Below are 7,886 nucleotides of genomic sequence, written 5' to 3' on the forward strand. Positions count from 1 at the left end.
TTTTAAGAGGCTAAAAAAAGATTCATAAGCGAAATTTGCATCTTTAGATTCAAATGCAGTATCCCAGGTTGTTTGCAGGATATTGGCCCGAAACATAAAAAGATTTTGTTCAGTTATTGGTTGGATAAGGTGTGTCGACTGTGATTCCTTATTCTGTAGATGACTCTTGTAACATAGAAATATTGGCATATGGTCGCTCAAATCCGACCCGAATACGCCAGCTTTAACTGAATCTCGATTTATATTTGTAATAAATACGTCGAGTAGAGATGACGTATTCTTGGTCACTCTGGTAGGCAATTTTATAGTATTCCAGCATGCATTGCATTTTAATAGTGTTTTAAGCCTGAGTTCTAGTGGATAATTTTTCATCATGTTGATGTCCCCACCAAAATTATGTCTAATTTCATGTCATTAATGAACGCATGAAGAGTATCTAAGTATTCAACAAAACGTGTAACCGAACCACTTGGAGGGCGATAACAAACAGATAACACTGTTTTATGAGGTTTTACAGTCAATAACTCATAATCCTGAGTTACCATTGAAGACTCATTCAATATTTCACACTCTAATGGTTTTCTAGTTAAAATGCACACCCCACCCCCACGACCGGTTGGTCGATTCAGATGGAAAGTATTATATAATGGAAGCCGGAAAATATTCACGTCATCAGTACACCATGTTTCCGTCAGCATTATAACGTCAAATGATTCTTTCGTTTGTTTAATGAAAAGTTGTAGGTAATTTTCCTTGTTAGCAAAAGATCGGATGTTTAGGTGAAAACATCTGAAAGACTTGCGAAATGTTGGCTCTAAATGACTAGTAAAAGTGTGCGGTAATACATAAGGCGTACTGGATACATTTGCCATAGCAGTGTTTCAGTTCAGCTGCTTGTCTTACTAAGTTTTTTGCGGTCGCTAGAATTAGAAATGACTACCGCGTTTGCCCCGTCTGTTTTCCGCACGAGAACTTTGTTGTTGTGCCATACATACTTGTAGTTGTCAGCTTTGGCCCAGAGCTTACTTTCGAACAACAAGGCGCGTGTCCTTTTAGTTAAGTTCTCCGACAAAAAAACGCTGGTATTTTCACTTGACAGTTTTTTTCCTGCTTTGCCACCATTTATCCCTGATAGCCTGATTGGCAAAACGACAGATTATACCGGGTGCCTTATCTGCCTTTGAAGGCAGGCGATGAGTGGCCACTATATCATTTTCCAGAAGCTGCGGCAAGTTGTTTAACACAGTCAGCTTATTTATTTCAAGAAGCAAGTTTTCATTCTGCACCTGCTTAATTCCATGAAATTCAAGGTTAAGCTTTCTACTTCTCCATTCCAAATCGTCCACTTCCGTTTTCAGCTGCATCATTTCACTGTCTTTGGCCTCAACCCTTTCTATTCTATGCTTTAGTTCCTTTACTTCACGTTCATTCTTTTCTATTCTCGTTAAGAGCTCGTCGTATTGTACACTCATAAACTGGACCGTGTCTTCAACACTTTCAACCGTCTGTTTTAGGGGCAGTAGGTATTCCAGTTTTTCGTTTATGGATACCAACATAGTTTGAGCATCCTGCGCATCTGAGTCATCAGTTTTGTCGGGTGGCGGGGCACGACCCTTTGAACGTCTGCAAGTTGTACAGCGCCATGCACTACGGTACTGCTCCCCCTTAGCTTTAATTGTGGCATCAGAAATCCCTGCACACTTTCCCGTGTGATACGTATGTCCACAGCCACTACAATCTATTTTGAAATCTGATTCATTGAATTGCACACCACACAGCGAACACTCTTTTTCTAATGGCATGACAGCACCTTTGGCGGCGGCGGCGGCGGCGGCAGCAGTAACAATGTGCAGGAGAATATAATAAAACAAATTAGTAACTAACCTGTAATGATCAGAGAAGCGTCTTAAAAAAATGCGCGTTCCTTGCCGCTGCTGCCGCCAGTGTGACAGTTGCAGGCTGCAGTGTGTCCTTTATAGCTTGGTCCGACTGGGGGCGTGTCCGCTGGTGGTAGCGATGCAGGACGAAACATTCCGCTTCCCAGCCACCAACGCACGTTGACGTAGACGAAAATGGCAATCAGAAGCTCCCAGCTGCCTGTAATCATCAGAGAAGCGTCTTCAAAAAATGCGCGTTCCTTGCCGCTGCTGCCGCCAGTGTTTTCAACTGCTGTAGACCTGCTAGCTCTCTAGAAGGCTTTGTTAATTCTTTGGGACCTCTCTTTGATACCTTCGAAGAGCTAGAGGGCACGCACGCTAAGTACCAATCAATGTTATCGAGATGAGGGCAAACGCATCGTTTTGAGTAAGCACCCGCACGGAAAAAGCGATAGTGCGCTACAAGGTAGAAAAAAGTTTATCGTAGAGACCTACAATGTTGTACTTGACAGTCTAGGCTCTGCTTTGCGAGTGCGAAAAGCTGCCTACACTGCATTCTGCGAAAGGTTCGGATTCTTAATATTGCTGACAGAAGTTGGGAGCGAGGCCTCTCTGCCACAGCAGGCTGAGAAGTTGGTGAAAACTTACAAAAATGATTTGGAGCCAGCATTTCCCGCTGAAATTGTTCAGTTTGCGAACTTTCTGCAGAACTCTGTCTGCCAGGACACGAGTCCCCTGGGAATAATGAAGTTGCTGCACGTAAGAAAGCTTATTGATATGTTTCCGAACCTTTCTATTGCTTTCCGAATGTACTTAAGCATACCCGTGGCAAGTTATGAGACCGAACGATCGTTTTCCAGGTTGTCGCTGATAAAAAATCGCCTTCGTTCGAGCGCCCTTGACGACAAGGTGAACTCGCTTGCTGTCATGTCCATTGAAAGTGACCTCGTCCGCGATGTATCCTTCGAACAGACTATATGTGATTTCGCCAAAGCGAAGGCGCTAAAGGTGCCATTTTAAAACAGGACTGTTTGCGCTATACATGAATAGTTCCAATAAGTTCGTTGTGTCGCCTCCCAGCCTCCACGTTGCCAATGAAACGCTGAGCAGTGTAATTGAAGGTATGCAAATCTTCGTTCGTCTGTTGTTTGTTCTTCTTGTGATATTTAGCGCGCTTATAATGAACTGTATTTTTGTTGTTTTTGATAGTGCCACGTTTATTTGGTGTCGTCCTTGCTTATCTTACCTTTAACGAAAATATTTTCAAATAATGTTTTGTAATTACAGTTGGTAATTTTCATCTGTATTCTAGTGCATTTTATGGTGTTTGTATTGCCTTAAGTATTGTATATATTTATTGCATATTTATAGAGTAATGTACATCACACTTACTGCAGTCTGATGCTTGAATTTTAATAAAGAATGTTTTGGATACAACCGTGCGTCTCCTCACGGGATTAAACTTAGTGATGCAAACAAAGCCTAGCTTCAGAAGGATCGACATCTGAGCTGTGTTGTCTTTTCTACATTCTTGTTCGTCTTGAGGGCCCTAAACTTTTCCTTAAAGCCTAGCTTTTGCTGAAAACAAAATGCAAACTATCACAAAGTGAACATATATGTGTTGGTGTTTACAACAGCACGCGTTTCAAGCAAGTTTTGTTGTTTTCATTATAATAATAACAACAATAAGAATCCCGCTGATCGCACTTCGTTTTTTTTAATTTGGTAGAATTAAAATGAAACATGGCATATTTCCAGTAGCGTAGCAGGCGACAGGTGGGGGGGGGGTCAGTATAGGGAAAGGGGGCCTGCATGCGCATTAGCCCAGGGCCTCCATTTTTCTTAATGCGGCCCTGGCATGCAGCCTTAATTATTCTTAAACGAATCGACAATGGCTACAAAAATTGCACACTTTGACATCTCTTCACACTTCGGCTTCGTATAATCACTTCTTCCACACTCCCCAGTGAAAACATCCAACTGAAATGTTTTCCTAGAACTGTACCGTCCACGAGTCGCTTGCGCTTATATCGTCTGACGATTTTTGCGGTGATGCGACAGGGCCGTTTACAATTAACACGCCGTTCGCGAACAATTTTGCTTGACTCTTTCTGCAGTTCAGATGACTATTACGAGAACCGTCTAACGCAACATCCACTTGATTAAATTTTATCCCGAGTCCAAGGACTTCGAGCCGCCACCTGAGGCCACCACAACAAAAACTGCCGGACCATTATTTATCAAAGTTTCTTCTTCCCTGTTAAATAGTTACTTTGTCGATAGTATACACCTAGAAAAAAAAAAGAAACCAATAATGAACGATGTAATAATGTTACAAACATATCCGTTTTTGAAGTATTGAATCTTGTGATTTTTCGTAAAGGAAATATAATACTTCCGCTACATGTCTTCTTTCTCCGACTTTCAAAATTGGTCTCCACTAACTCTTATTCTCATAATAGTTGTCATTGCATGCGCGTCCGCATATATAGCGAGAATAAAGTTGATTCTGATGTTACAATTCACTCTAATTACTACTCTTCATTCAGTCCAGAATGAAACACAGAAACAACCCTATAGCCGGAAGTTGATCTAACCTTCAGATGAACTGTCACTAACATCTTTATGTGATGGTTGCTGTTTGCCCCCTTGTGACGAACCGCCGTGATCGCTTTTGTATAGCTGCTCTATATTTCATCATCATTCGTCCGTCAAAATTTGTTACGCAAAAAAAAAAATTTCTGCCTCTGCGTGAAGCCCGTGCACGAACCATCTTGAAGAAAGTTAGAGATGACAGAGACTCCGCGGTCTTTGTCGATGCGGCGCAGTACCGGAACAGGAGAGTGTTCGCGTTGTCGGTTGTAGACGGACGGGGGGTGCTTCGCTCCTCGGCCTCGGTCAGAGCGGCCACCGCGAGTATAGCAGAGCAAATTGTGGTTGCGCTGGCCTTGTGTGACCCAGAGCGTACCTACATTTACACTGACTCGAGAGACGCAATCAGAGCTTTCGAATCGGGTAACCTCGTACGAAAAGCGGCCTCTATTCTAGAGAAAAGGGCTTGCCCCGGTTCTCATTACATCACGTGGTTACCCGCACACATGGGGACGAACGTTCTCGAGGGCTTTCCGAACCTCAACGAGCTGGCCCACGAGCGTGCGCGAGAACTCACGCGCCGCGACGGTCTGGTGGCTCCGGAGGGGCAGAAGGGGACTAAGCAGAACGATCGAGTCCTCACATTTAATGAAATTACTAAACATTACCAACTTGGTCGGAGAGGTTATCCTCTGCCTCACCCGAAGCTCAGTATAGGTCAGTAAGCTGCTCTTAGAATGTTGCAGACGGGATCTTTCCCGTCGCGGGGATTCCTCAGTAAGATGTACTCAGATGTGGACCCTAGTTGTCCTGACTGCAGTGAAACCTTTTTCTCTATGGTCACATGCTCTGGCGATGTCCCGCGTTGCCTAACGACTTCCTCTCCAGCGAAGCCGAATGAGAGGAGGCCATCAGGAGCACGGTACTCCAAAATCAAACCGAGGCTACCCAGAGGGCCCAGGAAAGGGCGGAGCGTCACGGTGTTCTGTCCTCTACGTGGGTGCGGCAAGCGGCCACGAAGGCCTCCCGTTAGGAGGTCCCGACAGTAGCTCCTCAGGATTAAATAAAGTTCGCTGTCCGTCCGTCCGTCCGTCCGTCCGTCCGTCCGTCCGTCCGTCCGTCCGTCCGTCTGTCTGTCTGTCTGTCTGTCTGTCTGTCTGTCTGTCCGTCTGTCCGTCTGTCCGTCTGTCCGTCTGTCTGTCTGTCTGTCTGTCTGTCTGTCTGTCTGTCTGTCTGTCTGTCTGTCCGTCCGTCCGTCCGTCCGTCACTTGCACTGGCGCGTGTGAACGCGTGGCCTAAAGGCTCAATTTCAAAGCATAAATTCCTGGCTGAACCACTGGTTAAGACTTTTCGTGCCACGATACTTTAGTATGCTCGCTTTTCTTGTGACCGATGACAAGACATTAAATTTGTCGGCCTCTGCAAGACAAAGCTGCTTCAACGCAGCTTCTTAAATATACGAATTGGCATAGCGGCTGTCGGACAGTGTGCCTGGTCCCTTGTGCCACGTTACTAAAAAAACAATGCAACACTTAGCGGATATGCACGTAAATGACGCGACGTGAGAGGGAACTTTCGGTCTCACAAGAACTTATTATTCAGTAGTGTAAGGTGGCGTCATTATTCATTATGATAAACAATTCGAGCTAGCATATAGCACTCTGTCCGAAAATTAGTTTGGAAATTGCGGAGCCACATTATTTCAATTTAGAAGAAAATATTGCCAGCTTAAAGATTTAGAGTTAGAGCTAGAACCCCTGCTTTTAAGTGTTTGTTATGTGTGCATTTTTCTGCCCAGGGTCTCTTAACCACTTCTTCAAAATGACGTTCCCTGGTCGAAGTGGACTAAAAGCTCTGGCAATCAAGATTGTTGACCTGACGAAGACCTCGAAAGAGAAACCTGTTAAAATACATGCTGCGCAAATAAATGCTTCTAGCAATTACGCCTGTTTTTCGTTCTGTAACTGGTGCATTGCAAGATTTTCTTTATCGCCAATTACAACTATGAGACTAATACACTAATATGCCTATTAAACTAATACGCCGATAGGCCTATTACACTAATGCACCAATAGATCTATTAGACCAATACACTACTGGACATAATAGACTGTATTAGGGTTAATAACCTCATAGGCTATTAGTTTCTGTATTAGAATTTTTGCTAGGGAAGTCAAACAGTGGTGCCTGTTGCCCGTGTGTAGTCTTATTGTGGTCCTACTCAGCCAAGCTGCGCTTATCGGGTTGCCCTAGCTTTTGTGAGCAGGCCTATTGGGCATTGGGAGAGTACACAGCATAGCCACGGGGACACTTTTCCCTAGCGGTGTGCTGTATGGAGCTGTCCTCACACAGTGAACGTGCTAGCAGCGCCCGTTTGTCCGCATTTCTGCCCTTTGTGTGCGAGCCTCTTTGCATCCTGCACTGACAGGCGTTTGTGCAGTTTGTGTCATCAGAGACAAATGAGTGGTTCCCATTAACTTAGCGCAATACTGTGCTTCTCGCCACGCAGTGCTCAGCCTCCATTTTGCAGGCTGAGCGTGCGTGCGCAGCAGCGCGCTAGATTACGCAAGGCGATGGCTGAGGTGGCCCTTAGGCTCAGTAAGCCTGAATTTGAAGGGGGCAATACTCCTGTGAGGTGCGAAACACCAACAAATTTTAATCCATAAATTTGGGTTGTTATCTAACAGCGGCATTGACTAAATCCAGCTAGGCGGAATTAAAAAAGATACACTGCAGTTTGTTCATCAATGTATCTTTATCACATCTTTTCTTGCAGTCACTCCAGTGCTTCACTTGTCGCTTCATAAGAACGTGATCCTTGTTTTACACTGGGCAGCCCACATTCTCCTCCAAATTGCAAACCCGTTTCCAAAACAGGTCCTATACCTTATCAATTACTCAAACATGCAATATTCCCCAATCTGATACTATTCCTAAAATCTAACTCAGTTTTTAGTGACTTACAGCGTCGTCTTTACAAGAAATACTCTTGTGAAACTTAGCCCCCTAGTCTCACCCATGATCCACATATAGGTAATGCAGTAGATGTTGAGTGTGTATTTTGTCATTTAGTGAAAGCATTCGAAGCGGTGTCTCATCAGTTACTTCTCATTACAATGAGAACATAAAATATTGACTCCAAGATTTAAGACTGTATTGTCGACCAATTGCACCCAATATGTTACGGATAACGATTGTTCTTCCCCATGTTTCTGTCAAAACTGGTGTTCCACAAGGCTGTTTCTCGTTCTTGAATTGGCCTAGCTCGACCAGGTGATACTGGCAAGCTCTGCTTTGGATGAGTATCCATGATGTTGATGAACGGAGCGCGTCAACTAAGTTTCTCTTCTACTATAGACGGCAGCATTTTGTGAGCACTCAAAGATCCCATTTATTGTGGACTTTGTGTTCTACTCA

At 44.2% G+C, this 7,886-nt stretch overlaps 1 long non-coding RNA gene and 1 pseudogene across 1 annotated transcript in view; one reads left to right on the top strand and one right to left on the bottom strand.

Moving 5' to 3' along the window:
• Nucleotides 1-6,412, top strand: part of LOC140218856 (uncharacterized) — a 71,395-nt gene extending 64,983 nt beyond the window's left edge. Inside the window, exon 2 of the long non-coding RNA XR_011895049.1 lies at nucleotides 6,268-6,412. This is a non-coding gene — a long non-coding RNA (uncharacterized lncRNA). The remainder of the gene's footprint in view (nucleotides 1-6,267) is intronic.
• Nucleotides 579-1,556, bottom strand: LOC126523284 (uncharacterized; annotated as a pseudogene).
• Nucleotides 6,413-7,886: the final 1,474 nt, after the last annotated feature.

The sequence above is a fragment of the Dermacentor andersoni genome, chromosome 6 (assembly GCF_023375885.2).
Source record: "Dermacentor andersoni chromosome 6, qqDerAnde1_hic_scaffold, whole genome shotgun sequence".
Lineage (NCBI taxonomy): Eukaryota > Metazoa > Arthropoda > Arachnida > Ixodida > Ixodidae > Dermacentor > Dermacentor andersoni.